Below are 23,431 nucleotides of genomic sequence, written 5' to 3'. Positions count from 1 at the left end.
GAGGAGGAGACCAGGAGCACTGGTGGTAAGGATAGTGCAGGGGAAGGCACAGCAGCTCTCAGGGACCCTGTACCCAGTGTATGGGAGAGAAGCCAGTGTTATAGTCACTGAGGGGAGGAGGAGACCAGGGGCACTGGTGGTAAGGATAGTGCAGGGGAAGGCACAGCAGCTCTCAGTGACCCTGTACCCAGCGTATGGGAGAGCAGCCAGTGTCATAGTCACTGAGGGGAGGAGGAGACCAGGAGCACTGGTGGTAACGATAGTGCAGGGGAAGGCATAGCAGCTCTCAGTGACCCTGTACCCAGCGTATGGGTGAGCAGCCAGTGTCGTAGTCACTGAGGGGAGAAGGAGATAGGAGCACTGGTGGTAAGGATAGTGCAGGGGGAGGCACAGCAGCTCTCAGTGATCCTGTACCCAGTGTATGGGAGAGAAGCCAGTGTCATAGTCACTGAGGGGAGAAGGAGACCAGGAGCACTGGTGGTAAGGATAGTGCAGGGGAAGGCACAGCAGCTCTCAGTGACCCTGTACCCAGCATATGGGAGAGCAGCCAGTGTCATAGTCACTGAGGGGAGGAGGAGACCAGGAGCACTGGTGGTAAGGATAGTGCAGGGGAAGGCACAGCAGCTCTCAGGGACCCTGTACCCAGCATATGGGAGAGCAGCCAGTGTCATAGTCACTGAGGGGAGAAGGAGACCAGGAGCACTGGTGGTAAGGATAGTGCAGGGGAAGGCACAGCAGCTCTCAGTGACCCTGTACCCAGTGTATGGGAGAGCAGCCAGTGTCATAGTCACTGAGGGGAGGAGGAGACCAGGAGCACTGGTGGTAAGGATAGTGCAGGGGAAGGCACAGCAGCTCTCAGTGATCCTGTACCCAGCGTATGGGAGAGCAGCCAGTGTCATAGTCACTGAGGGGAGAAGGAGACCAGGAGCACTGGTGGTAAGGATAGTGCAGGGGAAGGCACAGCAGCTCTCAGTGACCCTGTACCCAGAGTATGGGAGAGCAGCCAGTGTCATAGTCACTGAGGGGAGAAGGAGTCCAGGAGCACTGGTGGTAAGGACAGAGCAGGGGAAGGCACAGCAGCACTCAGTGATCCTGTACCCAGCGTATGGGTGAGCAGCCAGTGTCATAGTCACTGAGGGGGAGGAGGAGACCAGGAGCACTGGTGGTAAGGATAGTGCAGGGGAAGGCACAGCAGCTCTCAGTGACCCTGTACCCAGTGTATGGGAGAGCAGCCAGTGTCATAGTCACTGAGGGGAGGAGGAGACCAGGAGCACTGGTGGTAAGGATAGTGCAGGGGAAGGCACAGCAGCTCTCAGTGACCCTGTACCCCGCATATGGGAGAGCAGCCAGTGTCATAGTCACTGAGGGGAGAAGGAGACAGGAGCACTGGTGGTAAGGATAGTGCAGGGGAAGGCACAGCAGCTCTCTGTGACCCTGTATCCAATGAATGGGAGAGCAGCCAGTGTCATAGTCACTGAGGGGATGAGGAGACCAGGAGCACTGGTGGTAAGGATAGTGCAGGGGAAGGCACAGCAGCTCTCAGTGATCCTGTACCCAGCGTATGGGAGAGCAGCCAGTGTCATAGTCACTGAGGGGAGAAGGAGACCAGGAGCACTGGTGGTAAGGATAGTGCAGGGGAAGGCACAGCATCTCTCAGTGATCCTGTACCCAGCGTATGGGAGAGCAGCCAGTGTCATAGTCACTGAGGGGAGAAGGAGACCAGGAGCACTGGTGGTAAGGATAGTGCAGGGGAAGGCACAGCAGCTCTCAGTGACCCTGTACCCAGAGTATGGGAGAGCAGCCAGTGTCATAGTCACTGAGGGGAGGAGGAGACCAGGAGCACTGGTGGTAAGGATAGTGCAGGGGAAGGCACAGCAGCTCTCAGTGACCCTGTACCCAGCGTATGGGAGAGCAGCCAGTGTCAGTCACTGAGAGGGAGGAGACCAGGAGCACTGGTGGTAAGGATAGTGCAGGGGGAGGCACAGCAGCTCTCAGTGACCCTGTACCCAGTGTATGGGAGAGCAGCCAGTGTCATAGTCACTGAGGCGAGGAGTAGACCAGGAGCACTGGTGGTAAGGATAGTGCAGGGGAAGGCACAGCAGCTCTCAGTGACCCTGTACCCAGCGTATGGGAGAGCAGCCAGTGTCATAGTCACTGAGGGGAGGAGGAGACCAGGAGCACTGGTGGTAAGGATAGTGCAGGGGAAGGCACAGCAGCTCTCAGTGACTCTGTACCCAGCGTATGGGGAAGGTATCCCCACGGGAGACTTGGGTTTAGGCTGCAGGGAAGGGGGGGTTCGGGGTAGGCACCCCTAAAGGAGGGTTCGGGAGGGGGGTTAGGTTAGTTAGTACTTACCTTTACAGCTGTCGGGATCTTCACTGGTGCAGGTCTTCCGGCGTCGGTATTTGATATTTCATACCCATCCCGATAATGCCACCTCCAGGTGGCGTCATTAGCACAGGGCTTCCCCCGGTATTTTTTAACATTTTATTTTTAGTAAATCTCAGGCAGATTGCATTTCCCATTACAATTATGGGAAATGGCATCTGCTTACTAAAAATATGTGATAATTAGGGCTTGGAGTAGAATTTGACATATTCTACTCCAATTGCCCTTTAGTAAATATAGGTGATACTAAAATAATGTTAACTTTAATTTATTAAAAATAATGTTAATAAACAGAGGGCCTGATTCAGATCCACTCGCGAGCACACAGAGTCCTCCAATCGGGGCTAAACCAGTTGGGAGGTAGTGGATTGGCTCTCCCACTCACATGCACCGATTTACGGTCAGGGACTATGAGGGCAACTGGCGGGGCCACAGGAATAACGCTGCCGGGTAGCGAGATGCTTAATAAAGTGTAATGATTAGATGGTAATGCAGCTTTATATCCACCTCCTTATCAATAAGGGCTCTTTTATTTATTGTTTTGTAAAATGCTGGTACAGCCTGACGGGTGCGACTCATGATCTCGCTGAGCCTCAGTGCATTCTGGGCACGCGCCTCTGCCGCAGCCCTGTACAACAATGTTAGGCCGAGATTCTTCTGTAAACCCTAATTACACGTCTTTGTCCCGGATAAGAAATTAATCACTATATTATGTCGTTGAAAAACATACAGGAAATAATGAGTGTGGATTAACGTTCCTCATTTGACTTCTGCTATATTGATGCTTTCCAGATGTTGCTATAAGCGAGCTTAAGTAATTAGCATTCAAAACATTTTTAGCCCCGCAGAGATTTAGTGACACTAGATTACAATTCTATAGTTAATAATCCTTTACATACACACACACGATAGCAGCTACCAAGTAGTGACGTCAAAAGGGGGGTGCGAGCCACAGCCGGGTGTCACCGGCCGAGGGGTGACACCAAGGTGCAGACTCCTCCTCAGTGACAGGAGCCGGGCGCTGCACACTGTATATTTTAAGTGCAGCACTCGGCTCTTGACACTGTGAGGGAGCCGGCTGGCATTGCACACGGGGCAGTCCGCACCTCCGGCACTTCCCTGCCCCCCAGTAATAAGCATGGTGACGAGGCCACGGGGTCCTGCCCCCTTCTTGTGTGGTCACACCCCTGTCCATGAGGCCACGGCCCCTTTCAATGGCACATGCACTGCATCCCTCCCCGCACCGGGTGGCACTGTGGGGAGGGACGCCACTGCTACCAAGTTTATGATTCTGAGTGATAAGGTAGGTACTTGCAGAAAAGTGGGGACCTGGGGTCCCTTGAGAGGGGCTGCAAGCTTCAATGTTTTCATCTACATATGAACTAACGCCCCATGCTCACTCACTATAGAGAGTGTAAGGAAGGAGGCAATCACTACAGAGGGTGGAAGGAAGAAAGGAAGTTGTCACAACAGAGGGTGGAAGGAAGGAGGCCGTCACTACAGAGGGTGGAAGGAAGGAGGCCATCACTACAGAGGGTGGAAGGAAGGAGGCCGTCACTACAGAGGGTGGAAGGAAGGAGGCCGTCACTACAGAGGGTGGAAGGTAGAAAGGAAGCTGTCACTATAGAGGGTGGATGGAAGGAGGCCATCACTACAGAGGGTGGAAGGAAGGAGGCCATCACTACAGAGGGCGGAAGGAAGGAGGCCGTCATTACAGAGGGTGGAAGGAAGGAGGCCGTCACTACAGAGGGTGGAAGGAAGGAGGCCGTCACTACAGAGAGTGGAAGGAAGGAGGCCGTCACTACAGAGGGTGGAAGGTAGAAAGGAAGCTGTCACTATAGAGGGTGGATGGAAGGAGGCCATCACTACAGAGGGTGGAAGGAAGGAGGCCGTCACTACAGAGGGCGGAAGGAAGGAGGCCGTCATTACAGAGGGTGGAAGGAAGGAGGCCGTCACTACAGAGGGTGGAAGAAAGGAGGCCGTCACTACAGAGGGTGGAAGCAAAGAGGCCGTCACTATTGAGAGTGGAAGGAAGGAGGCCGTCACTACAGAGGGTGGAAGGAAGGAGGCCATCACTACAGAGGGTGGAAGGAAGGAGGCCGTCACTACAGAGGGTGGAAGGAAGGAGGCCATCACTACAGAGGTTGGTAGGAGGCCATCACTACAGAGGGTGGAAGGAATAAAGGAAGCTGTCACTACAGAGGGTGGAAGGAAGGAGGCTGTCAGTACAGAGGGTGGAAGGAAGGAGGCTATCACTACAGAGGGTGGAAGGAAGGAGGCTGTCAGTACAGAGGGTGGAAGGGAGGAGGCCGTCACTACAGAGGGTGGAAGGAAGGAGGCCATCAGTACAGAGGGTGGAAGGAAGGAGGCCATCACTACAGAGGGTGGAAGGAAGGAGGCCATCACTACAGTGGGTGGAAGGAAGGAGGCCATCACTACAGAGGGTGGAAAGAGGCTGTCAGTACAGAGGGTGGAAGGGAGGAGGCCGTCACTACAGAGGGTGGAAGGAAGGAGGCCATCAGTATAGAGGGTGGAAGGAAGGAGGCCATCACTACAGAGGGTGGAAGGTAGAAAGGAAGCTGTCACTATAGAGGGTGGATGGAAGGAGGCCATCACTACAGAGGGTGGAAGGAAGGAGGCCATCACTACAGAGGGTGGAAGGAAGGAGGCCGTCATTACAGAGGGTGGAAGGAAGGAGGCGTCACTACAGAGGGTGGAAGGAAGAAAGGAAGCCGTCATTACAGAGGGTGGAAGGAAGGAGGCCATCACTACAGAGGGTGGAAGGAAGGAGGCCATCACTACAGAGGGTGGAAGGAAGGAGGCCGTCACTACAGAGGGTGGAAGGAAGGAGGCCGTCACTACAGAGGGTGTAAGGAAAGAGGCCGTCACTACAGAGGGTGGAAGGAAGGAGGCCATCACTATAGAGAGTGGAAGGAAGGAGGCCGTCACTACAGAGGGTGGAAGGAAGGAGGACGTCACTACAGAGGGTGGAAGGAAGGAGGACGTCACTACAGAGGGTGGAAGGAAGGAGGACGTTACTACAGAGGGTGGAAGGAAGGAGGCCGTCACTACAGAGGGTGGAAGGTAGAAAGGAAGCCGTCACTATAGAGGGTGGAAGGAAGGAGGCCATCACTACAGAGGGTGGAAGGAAGGAGGCCATCACTACAGAGGGTGGAAGGAGGCCATCACTATAGAGGGTGGAAGGAAGGAGGCCGTCACTACAGAGGGTGGAAGGAAGGAGGCCGTCACTACAGAGGGTGGAAGGAAGGAGGCCATCATTACAGAGGGTGGAAGGAAGGAGGCCGTCACTACAGAGGGTGGAAGGAAGGAGGCCGTCACTACAGAGGGTGGAAGGAAGGAGGACGTTACTACAGAGGGTGGAAGGAAGGAGGCCATCACTACAGAGGGTGGAAGGTAGAAAGGAAGCCGTCACTATAGAGGGTGGAAGGAAGGAGGCCATCACTACAGAGGGTGGAAGGAAGGAGGCCATCACTACAGAGGGTGGAAGGAGGCCATCACTACAGAGGGTGGAAGGAAGGAGGCCGTTATTACAGAGGGTGGAAGGAAGGAGGCCGTCACTACAGAGGGTGGAAGGAAGGAGGCCATCACTACAGAGGGTGGAAGGAAGGAGGCCATCATTACAGAGGGTGGAAGGAAGGAGGCCGTCACTACAGAGGGTGGAAGGAAGGAGGCCATCACTACAGAGGGTGGAAGGAAGGAGGCCGTCACTACAGAGGGTGGAAGGAAGGAGGCCATCATTACAGAGGGTGGAAGGTTGGCTGTAGAGAGAACCCCATACCACACCAGTCTATATTTCATAATTTTTTTATTTATTTTGCACTTTTTACCATGAGGACTCAAGACACTTTTTCATCTTGGGAGCGCTACAATAGCTACAGGAAAATACAGCATATGCACAGTATAAATGAGCAAGACAAAAAAAGCCGTCACCCGCTCCACGAACCATTCATCCCATCCACAACCAGTGAGGCAGCCATCTTGGGCGCTCTACGTGATACAGGCAGCAAGATAAGCCATGTGGAGAACCATAACACACAGCGGTGGAAGTACAGAAGACACGTCGGATACCCAGATCACATCAGGTCTTTATATGACATCAGGTGACATATAAAGAGCGCCAAATGACATACAATAAGACAGACACAGAATCAGCAGTTCTATGGGTGGCTCACTCTACCCATACAGGCACCAGGTGAGCAGCCATCTGAGGCGCACTACATAGATTATACTGGGCAGGATAAACACTATCTGAGGGTGTTGCAGACATTGGGCCTGATTCAGAGCCGGACGCTATTTGCGGACGGTCGTTCAGGAAAAGGGGGTGGCTATTCAAATGTACCGTTCGCTCTTTGCGGTCTGTTCACGCCTCCATGTCTGAACGAGCGAACAAAACTTGCGGTCGTTTTTTGGATAACTATGCCCCCTGGCCGCTCGCATCCTACGTCATGTCCGCTATTTATTAGATTAATCGAGTACATCGACCAGCGTATGAACTGCTCGCTATTCTTGTGGTTGGTTTTTCCTACCGCAATCTTGCGAGCAGTTCTGGCTATAAAATAACCCAGTGACGTGGTCAATGACGCTGCTGTATTAATTATGCACACCCATAAAACGCCCGTTTTTACCTTTAAGCACGCCTGCGATCGGATCACCACTCCCCGTTTTCAAGCACCTTCCCCTGTTACCACCCACATACGCCTCCTCCTGTCACTCAAAATAGCAGACATTCGCTATTTAGCGAACAAACGATTTTCGGCCGCACTGACTGGTTCGCGCATGCGTATTAAAATCCGTAGGCATGCGCAGTTGGGCACACATCGCTCGGAACGAACGAGCGGCCGCTTACGAGCGGCTCTGAACCAGGCCCATTGTGTGGTATAAGCCATTTGCAGACGTGCGATGCGCAGTGATGTGTTACAGAACATAACAGGGTGGAATAAGTAGAGTCCTGGTGTGGAGGCCTAGGTGCACGAAGGGCCAGTGTGGCACAGTGATTATGAGGTGTCTGTCCCAGGCTGGCATGGGGGAAAAAAATTACAGATGCATATGTGGGAATTGGAGGTATTACAAAAGTAGTAACCATGCGGATGGAATCAACTAGTAAGAGGTGCTGGTAGGACCATAGGGGCAATTTCTTGCACAGGCCAGGCTAAGAAGAACGAGGGCCTTCCTTGCAATGCATGGAGTAAGCACATTGTGGTAGGAGGATGGATTATCATGTGACTTTTATACTTATCCACAATGTAGACCCGAAGATTCTTTCCATCTCCCCGGCCACCTAGGTGCACTTCTAGTTACCAGGAGGTCTTCTGAGAGTGGAGAGTTAAACTGGCCACACACTAGACCAACTTACATCCAACCATCCAACTAGTTGATTGGTTGGAATGAAAATCTGCTAACGTATGAAAGCAAATGACAATCAGCAATTTGCTCCCAAACCCTGGAAAATTGATAAAAACTGTTGTTTGAACAAATTGTTTAGATCAAACATTTAACAAACTTGTCTGACGTCATTTTCATCTGTTTTCTGGCATTTAGGAGCAAATTGCTGATCATCATTTACTCCCATACGTTACCAGATTTTCATCCCAACCAATCAACTAGTTGGCTGGTTGGACAGATAATCTTTAGATGTGTGGCCAGCTTAAGTGTGTACTCCTGAAAGAGGCGCCCGTATAAAACCATGATGCTTTGTGATGTGCGCGGATTGCGCTCCGTAATTAACCTCCAGTGTCTTATTTCAACAGGCAACGGCCGAAAGTGACCCCACTGCATTGTTATGTAGCGCTGTGACTGTAGGAAGTTATTACCTACCATTTATAAGGCACTGCAAGGGGTCCGCAGCTCTCTGCATGGGGGGCAGGGCCGCATATACCTAGCGTCACTTACATGTCTCTTACTGTAGCTCAACATAAATGGCATGGCTGCTTGATAGCGGGACATATTGGCTCTCTCTGTGCTTATGCGAGCATCAAAATGTGTGACACCAAAATAAATACAGTACGGTCTCTTACTAAATAGATCAGCCATCTTACAGCGTTAGGGGCATATTTATTGAAGAATATTTGTGGGGTATCTCACGTAAAACACCAGTTTTCTGGGGTACCGGTACATATTAAGGATCCCTTGAAGGCAACATGAGGGACTGCGTTAGGTACCTCTGAGCTCCTATGGAAGTTCGAGCAAGAGATTTTTGCTAAATCTGCCTGAAAAACTTACATTTTGGTTGAAAATATATCCGCAAATAGTACGAATGCGGAATATGATAAAAGATGTATTAACACAAAGTAAGGGTCAGCCACCAGCTTCGCAATGCAGCGCGCTGTGAGATTGCCGGTGGACCCAACATTTCACAAATGAGCGTGCAAACCCTTTACACTAAAAAGGTACGTCCCATTAGGGACCTATTTATTATTACACAGCAGTTTCTGCACGATTTATTGCGCTTTACCAAACGCAGAACATGGGAGATATCCCAGATAAATTCCTGTTCTCAGCTAAGTAACACAGGAATCCACAGTCCCCATATTTCAGTAGCAGTTGCGGCTCTTCCACAATTTATCCAGCTCCATTAAACATGCTATTTGATCCCCCTATAGCAAACATCATCTTGAGATGGCGTTAAGCCATGGTATCCTATTGGCTACAATTAAAAAAAAATTTGTTGGAGAGGCATGCCTCTCCGGTAGCCTACACTTACACCTACGCAGCCAAAGGCTGGATCTCTTCACTGGCAGCTTTAGGCTGCCAATTGACACCATGTTACCTCCTAGTTGCACCTCTTCCATCTCTCTGTAAGAAGAAATGTGCAATATGTACTAATCGGCAAATACGCAGTGCGAAGACATGCCATATTTGTTCCTGCAAACAGGCGTAAGATCAGTGCTGCATTAACAACACAAGCTTTGCGCCGCACAGAGGAGGCAGATCAAACTCGTACATTTATATATACAAAACAAAAAAATTAAATTACAAACTCAGAAGTTGGAAAAAAGTTTTTGCGAGTTTGCCTGACTTTCTGTAAAACAAAAGAATACAGAACTATTCGGATTAGTTTTTCACTTTACATGAAATAATATTATTTTATTATCACTCTTCAGGATAAGGGTTACGTTTTTCGATTAATAGCAAGCGGCATGCTAAGTCATTTTTTTCAGCACTGTGTATTACATTTGCTCTTGTTTCATGTCATGCAGGAATGAACACGTCACGTGTGGCTGGTAACGCGGCCGTGTACAAAAGCCTTGGACGCAGTGTTATGTGTCGGTCATAATTATCGCTATGTAACAAGTATAGCTCTCCACGTTCCCTACAATAAATGCCATGTCTCTTCATTGCGTCCGAGAGCCAGGGTCTTTTATTCAGTAACCGGGGTCCTCATTTCCCCGCGCTCAATCTTCACTGGAACATTACAAAGGACATCAATTAAAGCTCAGCTTTTCCGCCTTTTGAAGACCTGGCAGTGAATAATGTAGGAGGCTACAGGGCGAGAATCTGCCTGGATAATTTCATTATTGATGAGCGGTGACACCTCCTTTGCTGACAATCTGCCTCACAGATCTGATTTAGCTGGTAAAAAATTAATCATTGTTCTTCGGGCGAATGCTAAAATCCATCCCCTCCCCCCAGGAACTTGGTTTAGCAAATTCTGAAATTTGAGACTGGGTTTTCATGAAACTTTGAAGGCACAATTACATTCAATTAGCATCAGAACTGTGAGACGTTGGCGCTTGGCGCTAGGTAAGGGGCTGGAGATCTGATAGCTCAGCAATTCCCTCCGCACTCAGTCAGCTTAGTATCCCATCGCCAGGCTCAGTATGTACAAATGTGGCATCTAGCAGAGTCCAACACATGTTGTTAGAGGAAATGTATTATATCAGCTATTCACATAATTGTGACATGCAGGGAGAGGTTTGCGACAAAACACTTGGGATGTCATATCGTCCTCTGCATGTGTTTGTAATATATACCGTATTAATGGAGCTCTAAAGCTGGGTACACACTGGGTAACGACAAATCTCCTACATTGCTCAGTGTGTACCTGGAATTGTGCGTTCCTGCGGTCACTAGCGATAGTCGCTACGTTTGATGTATGATATCGCTAGCGACCGGTAGTTAGTTAATGAAGGATGGAACAGTGATCCCTCGTTAACTCGTTCAAGTGTGGACGGGAAATCCCCGTTCAAGGGCATTTACTTCGATGGTGGAACGAATGTCCATCGCTGCAATGTGTACCCAGCATTAGTGATATTTGCATTGGAGAAAATGAACAAGCTGAACACAAAATAAACCATATAACACAACCTTTAAGTTGGTTCATAGTCATACATATTACATATAGTGATAGAAGCACTGGAGAGGTCTGGGGTGGCATATATGTGTGTCCCAGATTCCTATCATGTGTTTTAAAAACCCCAGGAAAATTCTGTTATGCCAAACAGACCAGGAGTGTCGGCTTTTGGTAAAAGCCGGATAATGGGTCCTGGGGGTGTGGATGTGAGAAGAGAAGGGAGTGCTCCATCCACAGGCCATTTCAGGTGTTGGGCCTTTCAGTCTGAGAGCAGGCTGATTAGTAGTTGCACCTGCAAGTGGTTCATATAGCTGTGTTAAGGTTTTGGTTCAGTGGCTCACATACCCTGGGAAAAACAGACACTGAGGTTTGTTCAGACACTGTGATATTTGAAAGTGCTGTGTTTGTGGTAAGGCAGTAGGCCCTGCCACTTGTAGAGAGGGAATAACCTGTCTAGTTAGTGCCCAGACGGGCTAGGATTTATTTTTCTGGTTTGTTTATTTTGTTGTTTATATTGCACAATAAAACTTGTTCCGACCAGCTTGCACGAAAACCCTGGACTGGTGTGCTGTTTCCTGGCAACTGTGTGTAAGGAGGTGTCCATCTACCACAGGAGAGGGACCCCTTTTAACACCTCAAAACCTGATAGACTCGTTCAGTGTCCGATGAGGAGTAAATTCCCTGAGCAACCTGTTTGGCGCTGGGTCTACCCTCATAGCCTAATCTAAACGGCTCACTGGGGACTTGAAATAATGGAACACTCAAAGGAAGCCTCAGAAGTATATGATGTCTCTACTTCCCAAAGCATTAAGGGTTCTATTTATTTCGTAGAGAGAAGCCGGACATAGTGCCTCTTACTATGTGACACAGGCTACCGCCGTGTAATGCAAATAAATGCGATTCCCCAGCAAAGTGCAGCACGTCAGAAGACGCGATAACACTGCCATTGCAAACGGCAACACCCTACTCTGGCGGTAAGACTTTATGGTGTTTACGGAATTGAGCCCTCGGTGTTTGTAACTGGCAATGGGGCTCTTCCACTGATACACAAGATCCGAGGTTACCGGCCAGTATTGTCATGTTCAAAAAACAAGCCCAACTAATAACTATAACAATATATTTCTATTACAATTCAGCAATATACACTGCACTGCGTAATATGCTGACCGGGATGGTGGTTTGACCACTAATATGTAGGTATGTATTTATGTTGACATGATGAAATGGTCGACACACTCAAAATGTCAACGTATGCGTTTTAGGTTATTTTAGTCTAAACCCAACCCTAAAAAAAACCCAAAAACATTATGTTAAATGTTGACCTTTTGAATGTGTCGACCATTTAACTATGTTGACCTAAATAGATGTCTATAGGTTGGTGGTTGACCAAATGACCATGTGAACCTTTTCGCTGTTGTCATTCAGAATGTGTCAACTTTTACAGTCAACCGGATAGCGCTGGCACTGTATGAAACTGGATAAGGATAGCTAAGCACCAATTGGCCTTCTGCTCCATTTAGTCATTAGGAGACTGGTGAAGAGCTTGCACTCTACAGGCTGTGCGGTTCCCACGGAGACGTCGTGCTTGCTGACAATTACCAGCGTGCCTAAGCTCCTGTAACTGGAAAAAGCTTAGCAGTGAGGGATCTGCTCCTCCCCAGCCTTTGTTCTCTGTGGCGCTCCGCAAAAAGTACATAGGCTGCAAGTTGGGGGTCAGGAAGCGCTACATGGTGCCTTTCATGTGACTCCGTAACTGAACTTATTATTGCAGGAAAAGTACTTCTACACAGAATGCGACCTAGAAAAATGGCTCAAACCTCCTCAGGAGTTAAAAAAAAAAAAAAAAAAGGCAGCCTTTATTCTACAAGCGCAATATCCAGCATTCGTCTTCCTGTTCTCTATCCTCAGGTAATGTGAGACACTGGCCCGCTAGGAGAGGATTCCGACACTCCGGAAGTTTCTACTTTGTAGCCTGTAATCAGAATCTTTGCCGTGTGTGAAGACTTGTCATCGCTGCCCATTTCTCAGTACAGAAGAACATAGGGCCTGATTCAGAGCCGCTCGTAAGCGGCCGCTCGTTCGCTCCGAGCGATGTTTGCCCAACTGCGCATGCGTACGGATCGTTATACGCATGCGCGAACCAGTCAGTGCGGTCGAAATTCATGTGCTCGCAAAATAGCGAATGCCTGATAATTTGAGTGACAGAAAGAGGCGTATGTGGGTTGTAACAGGGGAAGGTGCTTGAAAACGGGGAGTGGAGATCAGAACGCAGGCGTGCTTAAAGGTCAAAACGGGCGTTTTATGGGTGTGCATAATTAAAACAGCAGCGTCATTGACCACGTCACTGGGTTATTTTATAGCCAGAACTGCTCGCAAGATTGTGGTAGCAAAAACCAACCACAAGAATAGCGAGCAGTTCATACGCTGGTCGATGTACTCGATTAATCTAATAAATAGCGGACATGACGTAGGATGCGAGCGGCCAGGGGGCGTATTTTTCCAAAAAACGTCCGCAAGTTTTGTTCGCTCGTTCAGACCTAGAGGCGTGAACAGACCGCAGAGAGCGAACGGTTCATTTGAATAGCCACCCCTATTTTCTGGACGAGCGAGCGCTAATTGCATCCGGCTCTGAATCAGGCCCATATTTCCATGCGGTATATTTCCTTACTTGATAGAAACAGAAGTGTTTTTGACTTTTCTAATTTTTCCCGGTTTCCTATTGCTGCGTATGGCGGCGACAAAAGTGTCTGCGGTGATATATAGAAAAAGCCCCGATCAGAGCCTGTCCTGTTAATGAGTGCATGACTGTATCACTTTAGGCTGAGTACAAACTGGGGCGACGGGCATTCGTTCTGACATCGGAATGAATGCCCATGTCCAGTGTGGACGCACAATCACTGTTTGACTTTACAGAACATCGGAACGATCACCGTTACATCATTCATTAACAATGCAGTGGCCTCTAGCGATATCACTAGATTTGATATGCAGCACATCAAACCTAGCAACTGCGGGAGTGCGCCTTCGCCAGTACACACCGGGCGATGTAGGCGATTTGTCGTTACAAAACGGCAAATCGTCCCGACATTGCTCCAGTGTGTACCCAACTTTACTCATGAACCAACTTTGCACTGCGCCAAATGTAATCACTAGAAGTGAGCGGGGAGCCAGAGGCGGAACTTAACCCCAGCGCCCTGGGGCAAGTACTTTACCCCAGAGACAGAATAGCCCTCCTCTCCCCAGAAACAGGGTGCCTGTAATATGACCTACGGTGGCCTATTGCTAATTAGTCCCGACAATAATATTTCCTGTTTTAATGCGAGGCAAATGAAGGCAAAATAAATCGGCCCTTTAGGCTGATAGGATACGAACCACTTGTTACATCCATGCTAAATAGCGCTGAGATCGGTATGTAGTTATTGCGGCCGCCGGTCTCAACCTCGAAGGCAGAATGCCGGCAAGGGATTCATGATAGGAGTCGAGATACCAACGCCCATCATAATCCCGACGCCGGAATCCAGGACCAGGACGACGCGGGTCCGAACGAAGGTAAGTCTGGGGCACCCGTCCCCTTAGCCACAAGGGGGGGGGGCTTGGAGGGTAAGGTTTAGGGCATCCCGGCGGACTTAGGGTTACGCACCAACCTGGGAGGGTTAGAGCTAGGCTAGGGGAAGGGGGGGATAGGCGTCACCGGGGGGTAGATTAGAGTTATGCGGGGAGGGGGTTAGGTTTAGGCACCCCTCGTGGGAGGCTAGGGTTAAGCACTAGGGGGAAGGTTAGGGTTAGGCACCCCTAAGGGAGGGTTAGGATTAGAGGGGGGGGGAGGGTTAGGTTACTTACGTGCCGCTGTCGGGATTTCCTCTCATCGGTCAGCCGCTGTCAGGATTTGAACAGTCGGCATTTCAATCCCATTCCTGATATATAAGGCAATGACCTGCTTACTGAAATAAGAAAGTCACTGGGCGTCCAGGCAGATTTCAACTTTCGGCTGAATCAAAGGAAAAACTTAATGAAAAAAGGCCCTCATTCAGAGCCGCTCGTTAGCGGCAGTACGCTCGTTCCGAGCGATGTTTGCACATCTGCGCATGCGTACGGTTTTTAGTACGCATGCGCGAACCAGTCAGTGCGGCCGAAAATCGTTGGTACGCAATATAGCGAGGGCCTGCTATTTTGAATGACAGAATGAGGCGTATGTGGGTGGTAACAGGGGAAGGTGCTTGAAAATGGGGAGTGGAGATCCGAACGCAGGCGTGCTTAAAGGTCAAAACGGGCGTTTTATGGGTGTGTATATTTAAAACAGCAGCGTCATTGTTCACGTCACTGGGTTATTTTATAGCCAGAACTGCTCGCAAATTTGTGGTAGCAAACACCAACCACAAGAATAGCGAGCAGTTCATACGCTGGTCGATGTACTCGATTAATCTAATAAATAGCGGACATGACGTAGGATGCGAGCGGCCAGGGGTCGTTTTTAACAAATAAACGAGCGTATGTTTTGCTCGCTCGTTCAGACTTAGAGGTGTGAACAGACTGCAATGTGCGTACGGATCATTTGAATAGCCACCCCTTGTTTTTAAACGAACTACCGCAAATAGCGACCGGCTCTGAATGAGGGCCAAAGTCTTTGTTCCAAAACTAAAAAGTTAAAGTGAAATAGAGAATTACGGTAGTCCAGACCCGTCTGGTGCAAAATGCTGTACATTAAATTGTACAGTTGTGACTTGACGGAAAGAACACGTTGTACCCTGTAAGTACATAAGCACCTTTATAAAATGAATAATCAGTCATTTTACTATGAAAAAAAAAAGAAAGAACACGATTAGCGCTTTTATGGCACAAGCTGGGATTATTAAATTACTCTCATTCATTTTAATGTTCCCAGCTGGGAAACTGTCAGGACTGCAAAGTACGAGGGGACCCCCAATAGCTGGTCACCTCGCTAACGCTGTACACATCCTGAAACCAAACACTCGGGAAATAAATAAATTAATGTGTAATTTGTGTTGTCGCATTAAAAAAAGAAGTTGTTTTATGCTCTATTCCTTGATATCTGTCCCTTGTGAAAGATTTAATGGGACCTGAAGTACCTGAATTTATTGTAGTGATAATTTCATCTATTTGCTGTGAGAGTGCTGGGAATTCTTGCACAGAGCGCCTCCTGCTGGTTCCGATCAGAGCTGCGTTTTCCCCGCACACAAGTGACAGTCAGACAGAGGGACATTATACTGTACGTCTGAGAAATGGACAGAAACGAACAAGAACAGACTAAACCCATCTGTGCACATTATTATATAGATAATATAAAGGTCGTTAGGTGTCCCTAAGTATCTATAACAAGGATGTCCGGCACAGTCCACCAGGATCTACTTCCTGCCAAAGCTGGCGTAATTAATAGTCTGTCAATCACTTACTAAGGCCAAAGCTTTCAGTATGATAGAATCATCTCTCCTGGCCACAAATGTGTCATCGGGCTTATAGACCTGCAAAGTCATCCCAGTAATACAGGTTGTGGGACTTTAAGGAGACACATTGTTACCCACTGGATAAAAAGGATACCATGAACGTATCAGACTGTACATTATCAATTTATTAGGATTAGGTGAAATTAGTGAGGCATGAGGCACAAAGATCTCTTTGCCTTTAGTTTATTGATAAGCTGAACATTATGTGACAAAAACAGCGGAAAGGTTGTCAAAGGGGAGATCTATATGCCCCAGGTGTTTAGCTTCTGTCTGTAGACAGAAGCTGAGTACCAGCCATGTTTGCCAGACCACCTGTGAGAGGCTGATTAAGGGTGTGTCAGTCTCTATAGTCAGTCTCTCACTGCCTGGGGAACAGGTCAGAGGACCTTTGAGAGACACTGTGGTTACTGAGTGGTGTGCTAAAGACTTATTTTTTTGTAAGAGTGACGCAGGACTCTGTGAGTGGCACCATCACGGGCCCGTAGCCCTTGCCATGATGCAGCATTTGGGGCACTGCGATCGCCATTGCAATTCAGTGATCTCACGTGGTCATCGTCCAGAGATGCCATATTCCCCGGATAGTGTGCTCTGTCAGCAGACGGATCAATCTGGACGCGTAATGTAATACCAGTCCCAAACTGGTCAGCCCTGGCCTAGAAATCCTTCGAGAGTGGGGACCCCAACAATAAAATTAAGTTTCCCCTTCCCAACAATCTACCAGCCCTGGGCTGAAATCCCAGGACTCTTCCTTGCAACCCTGGAGGAGGTGGGTGCGGGCATAAGGTGGTAATTGTGTCAAAGGAGTGGAACCACAGGTCCCAGCACAACTGCCCTGGCATGCAAAGCACTCGGAGAACCACAAATGCCAGCATTCCCATAGTTCCACTGTAAAGAAAACATTACAAAAACAGTCACTAGATTATATACTGTATGTTGTCTGATATGTTTAGTTTTAATATCAGAGATGTGCAAATTGTATCCCATGAGATACGTTACTATACTGTACATACAGAGATAGTGGCTAGTGACTTAACTTGTTCTGTAATACAGGTACTGTACATGGTAACAGTCCCACGCATTGCTCTGTAATACAGGTACATGGTAACAGTCCCTCGCATTGCTCTGTAATACAGGTACATGGTAACAGTCCCGCGCATTGCTCTGTAATACAGGTACACGGTAACAGTCCCGCGCATTGCTATGTAATACAGGTACATGGTAACAGTCCCTCGCATTGCTCTGTAATACAGGTACATGGTAACAGTCCCGCGCATTGCTCTGTAATACAGGTACACGGTAACAGTCCCGCGCATTGCTATGTAATACAGGTACATGGTAACAGTCCCTCGCATTGCTCTGTAATACAGGTACATGGTAACAGTCCCTCGCATTGCTCTGTAATACAGGTACATGGTAACAGTCCCGCGCATTGCTCTGTAATACAGGTACACGGTAACAGTCCCTCGCATTGCTCTGTAATACAGGTACATGGTAACAGTCCCTCGCATTGCTCTGTAATACAGGTACATGGTAACAGTCCCTCGCATTGCTCTGTAATACAGGTACATGGTAACAGTCCCTCGCATTGCTCTGTAATACAGGTACACGGTAACAGTCCCTCGCATTGCTCTGTAATACAGGTACATGGTAACAGTCCCGCGCATTGTTCTGTAATACAGGTACATTGCAGTAAGTAGGGATGCTGGGTCTGCACAGCCCGGGGGAGAGAGGGGGAGGACAGCAGCAATCTGCACGGGGGTATATGAGATGTAGCAGGTTGGGGCCGTTCTCTGCTGCAGCGATGTGAGAATGGGATATACAGTATTACGCCTGTGTTATCCTCCAACGTTCTCTGACATGTGATGGCATACAGGTTAGTGTACTACAACTATCCAGAGGAACAGGTGTGTCAGGGGCTCTGTCAGACACACGTGAGCCCCACACGTACCCCCTGCACTGTCACATGCCACCCTTTGGCACATGGAAGGTACAGGCTGAGGCTGAGTGGGACTCAGGCTTTATGTACAGTGCGGCGATGATAGCACCTATGTAAACAGGGGCGTATCTATAATGGGTGCAGGGGGCAAGGGACACACGGGCCACCGGGTCCAGGGGGGCTTACACTGTACACCCTGCACCTATATTTATATACTTACCTCTCCGGAGTCCCTCATCGGCGATATCAGCGCTATAAAAATCCCGGTGACCTGCACAAGTGCGGTAGACTCCGGGCACAGACTAGTGCTCAATGCACTGCTGGCCGCCGGAGAGAGAGGAGGTGGCACTGGATGGAGACTGCACATGGGACCCCTCATCTCTTAATATGCCCCTGTATGTAAAAATGCAGAATACATGGGACACTGGGCCTGATTCAGAGCTGAACGCTCTGACCAGAGCGCTCGCTCTGAATCAGGGCCCTCCTACCTTTTTTTGGAGCTATAGCGAGCGTCCATGATGATGGTCGCGATGTTCTTGACCATCGGGCTTGCGACGGAGACCCTGCGGTAGGGTCTCGCTGCTGCAAGCCCTGGAGTGATTTTGGCTCTATCAGAGCCAAAATCACTCCCACTGACATCACTAGTCACTAGTGATGTCAGTGGGACCGGCTTCAGACGGTAGGCGTTCCCATGGGAACGCCTCCGCCTGGCAGGCACGCCCACCAAAGGGGGCGTGCTGTCAATCAACATCGACAGCACGCCCCCTTTGGTGCGAGACCCGGTCTGTCGCAGTCCGGGTCTCGTGCATGCGCACGACGGAGCTCCCTCCGTCGTGTGCATGCGCAGTGGGGCAACATCGACCCGTTTGCAAGCGTCCTTTGCTCGCGAACGGGTCTGAATGACCCCCACTATGCAGCCATATACCTTACAGGGTGAACAGTGACACTATAGAAGTCCAGTAGTATATAAATGGTAGCGTGCAGGCTGCCTAATGTACGTCCCCTGGCACACTAATCAGCTACACTGCCAGAGCTGTGCCCAGGTAACTGTCATTTACATGCATTTATTCAGCAAACATTCAGATGTGCAATTTGTATTAATTCTATGCTAATTATCTGATAGAACTAAACCCACACCAGTAACTCAGCCAGCATTCAGACGCGCAATTTGTGGAATTCTATGGCAGGCTGACTTATACGCACGGTTTATTTAGGGATTTTATTGTAGGCCGGTGTGGTGTGAGGGCCGGGTGGGTCCGAGTACAGTCATAGATCACCTCTAGCAACCCTTATAAATTAAAGATGAGCCGTTCGGTTTTGGTTTGTATCTTCCCACACAGATGTCCTTGAGACATGACGTTTTACCGAACTTGGTGGGAAGATCAGAGCCAAAACTGAGCCGCTAAATCTTCAAGTTATTAAGTCAGGCATCCCAGACCAATTACCACCCGTCTGTGAAGTTTCCATCCAAATCCATCCAGTGGACGGCCAAGAACAGGCCGGGCCAAAGTTCTGCCCAGCGTACACCAACGGGAGATCCAACCCTCAAAGTACCAACCAATCAGCTCCTAACTGCCATGTTACAGGCTGTTTGCAAAATGACAGTTAGGAGCGGATTGGCTGGTACTTTATCACTGTCCACTTTATCGCTCTCCAAGGCTCAGTGCATCTCCTAAGACGCAATCCGTTATCACCCAATCCTGTTAGTGTGGGGCGTGTGAGAGCAGAGCGCCGGGTGGCGTGAAAATAAAGATCAAACCCACTTAGCATCCGGCCTCGTCGGTATAAAACTGCATTAAATCACACTGTTGATGGTAAAGGGCGACTTAGAGAAAGCTGTGGAAACCCATTCTTCTCAGTCGAAAAAGGCCACAAGATTAGGTTTTTGCCAATTGATCAAATGCAACCAAGCCCAGGTGACTATAGCCAGATAATGCCGGCGGCAGCAGCCATTGCCGAGAGCCCCTATAGAAAGCTTCTCCATGCTCTAACAAGGATAGTTCTCCTATGACAATCGCATCTCAGGCCGGGAGCGAGGGAAGGAAAAAAATCTCTCATAAAAATAAATCAATTTTCCAAGTAAAAATGTTTTCGTTTTTTTTTGTATATTTTTCTTTCCTTTTCCACGAAAGTGGAACTGGAACCCAAAAACCGGGCTTTTCAGTTCCATGGCACATGCTCAGGCCGGCATAACCCCCCTCTTACTGCTGCCAGCCAGTTTCGCCAGGGAGCGGAGTCTCACTCTATAATTGATGAAAATCTTATATGTAAAAAGACTCCGAGGGGTAAATTTACTAAGAATCGAGTTTGGTTGCGTTTTTAAACTCACTTTGTTTCACCAAAACTCGGGAGAGTTTTCCCTTTTAAAACTCACAAATTTACTAAGAAGTGAGTTTAGCTGAAAGTGAGTTTTCCGATGGCGAAGCGAAGTGCGTTTTTTCAACAAAATTGCGAGTTTAGATGAGATGACTTACTGGAAGCCTGCACAGATCAGTGCACATATCAGTGAAATACTGTACGTGAAGGCTGCTTGTGTATTGAACCTGTAAAATAATTGTTAAAAGTTAGAAAGAATATGACATAAGTTCCCCCCCCAAAAGCATAACCAGCCCCCGCTTAACATTAGTGGCCACTCATTGGCTGTGACCCACGTGGGCTTAGCCAATGAGCGGCCGCTAATGTTAAGCTGCTGCTGATTGGCTCACGGCACGGTAACTAATGACAGCTCAAACCCTGAGCTGTCATTAGCATTACTGTATCAACATGCTGTAGCGTGTTGATACAATATTCGGGGCCCTATTTGGATTACTGCGGAGAACATCGTGGGACAAAAGGTGAGTATTGGAACTTTTTTCAGGTACAACCATTGGATACTTTACGTTGAGAAGGGGATGTGAACATCTGGAAGAAGGTGTGTGTGTATGTATGTATGTACAGTCAGGTGCATAAATATTGGGACACTGACAGAATTTTCATATTTTGGCCTCTATTCACCACCACAATGGCTTTGAAATGAAACAAACAAGATGTGATTTAACTGCAGACTCTCAGATTTAATTTGAGGGTAATTACATCCAAATCAGGTGAACGGTGTAGGAATTACAATGGTTTCTATATGTGCCTCCCACTTTTTAAGGGGCCAAAAGTAATGGGACAAACTAAACAATCCTAAATCTAACTTACACTTTTTAATACTTTGTTGCAAATCCTTTGCAGGCAATTACAGCCGGAAGTCTGGAACGCATAGACATCACCAGACGCTGGGTTTCATCCCTGGTGATGCTCTGCCAGGCCTCTACTGCAAATGTCTTCAGTTCCTGCTTGTTCTTGGGCATTTTCCCTTCAGTTTTGTCTTCATCAAGTGAAATGCATGCTCAATCGGATTCAGGTCAGGGGATTGACTTGGCCATTGCATAACATTCCACTTTTTAGTCTTAAAAAACTCTTTGGTTGCTTTTGCAGTATGCTTCGGGTCATTGTCCATCTGCACTGTGAAGCGCCATCCAATGAGTTCTGAAGCATTTAACTGAATATGAGCATATAATATTGCCCGAAACATTTCAGAATTCATTCTGCTGCTTTTGTCAGCAGTCACATCATCATTAAATACAAGGGAACCAGTTCCATTGGCAGCCATACATGCCCATGCCATGACACTACCACCACCATGCTTCACTGATGAGGTGGTATGTTTTGGATCATGAGCAGTTCCTTTCCTTCTCCATACTCTTCTCTTCCCATCACTCTGGTACAAGTTGATCTTTGTCTCATCTGTCCATGATGTTGTTCCAGAACTGTAATGGCTTTTTTAGATGTTGTTTGGCAAACTCTAATCTGGTCTTCCTGTTTTTTAGGCTCACCAATGGTTTACATCTTGTGGAGAACCCTCTATATTCACTCTTGTGAAGTCTTCTCTTGATTGTTGACTTTGACAATATACACCTACCTCCTGGAGAGTGTTCTTGATTTGGCCAAGGAGTTTTTCTTTACCAAGGAAATAATTCTTCTGTCATCCACCACAGTTGTTTTCCGTGGTCTTCCGGGTCTTTTGGTTTTGCTGTGCTCTGCGGTGCGTTCTTTCTTTTTAAGAATGTTCCAAACAGTTGATTTGGCCACACCTAATGTTTTTGCTATCTCTCTGATGGGTTTGTTTTGATTTTTCAGCCTAATGATGGCTTGCTTCACTGATAGTGACAGCTCTTTGGATCTCATATTGAGAGTCGACAGCAACTGATTCCAAATGCAAATGTCACACCTAGAATCAACTCCAGACCTTTTACCTGCTTAGGAATAGCCCACACCTGTCCATGAAATAGCTTTTGAGTTGATAGTCCCATTACTTTTGGCCCCTTAAAAAGTGGGAGGCACATATTGAAACCGTTGTAATTCCTACACCGTTCACCTGATTTGGATGTAATTACCCTCAAATTAAATCTGAAAGTCTGCAGTTAAAGCACATCTTGTTTGTTTCATTTCAAAGCCATTGTGGTGGTGAATAGAGGCCAAAATATGAAAATTCTGTCAATGTCCCATTATTTATGCACCTGACTGTATGTATGTATGTATGTATGTATGTATGTATGTATGTATGTATGTATGTACTAAAACTTTATATTCACGGTGTGTGTGTCTTGTGTTTTTTTTACACATTTCATTACAGGTGAACTACAGGTCCCCCTTTTGTTAAAATTGAGTAACTGCTGCTGCATGGTGTGTACCAAGTCCTAGAGATATCTATACGGTCAGTTTATGACCTAATATGGGCAATAGGCCGTGCATTAATATCAGGAGGGAGGCATCAGAAGATTCGGATAGACTCCTTGGGGGCAGGATTTCATCCATCAGGAAGACCAGGCCTCCAGGAGCGGGGATTATATCCCGGTGTGCCATAAACCTTAACGCGTAATTGTGTAACGTAGTAGCTACTGTGTACTTTGTTCCCCCTTTATACATATATACTCACTTATTGCCAGATGCAGACAAAAATAAACCAACCGGGAAACAAAAAGCAGAAAGTGTGCAGGGTGTTTACGGTTCACTTCTATTCAGTAGACCGTGAACTATATATACTGTGTGTGTGTGTATATATATATATATATATAATATATATATATATATATATATATATATCAGTATATAGTCTATAATACATCATTTTTACATTTGTTTATGGATTTGGAAAAAACATTTGCTTGGGGAGAGCTGAGACGTATAGAGGTACATTAAGCCGCTTTCCTCAATGCATTTCTGGAACATTATAATTTCGACCCTAGTACTAGGGGAATATTCTCATAAATATCTATTTTTTCTTTTTCCCCTTTCTTGATATGACTT

The sequence above is a fragment of the Taudactylus pleione genome, unplaced genomic scaffold, assembly GCF_031769625.1.
Source record: "Taudactylus pleione unplaced genomic scaffold, aTauple2 ptg001334l, whole genome shotgun sequence".
Classification (NCBI taxonomy): Eukaryota; Metazoa; Chordata; class Amphibia; order Anura; family Myobatrachidae; genus Taudactylus; species Taudactylus pleione.
The sequence above is the reverse complement of the archived record's forward strand: the minus strand, read 5'-3'. Positions refer to the sequence as shown.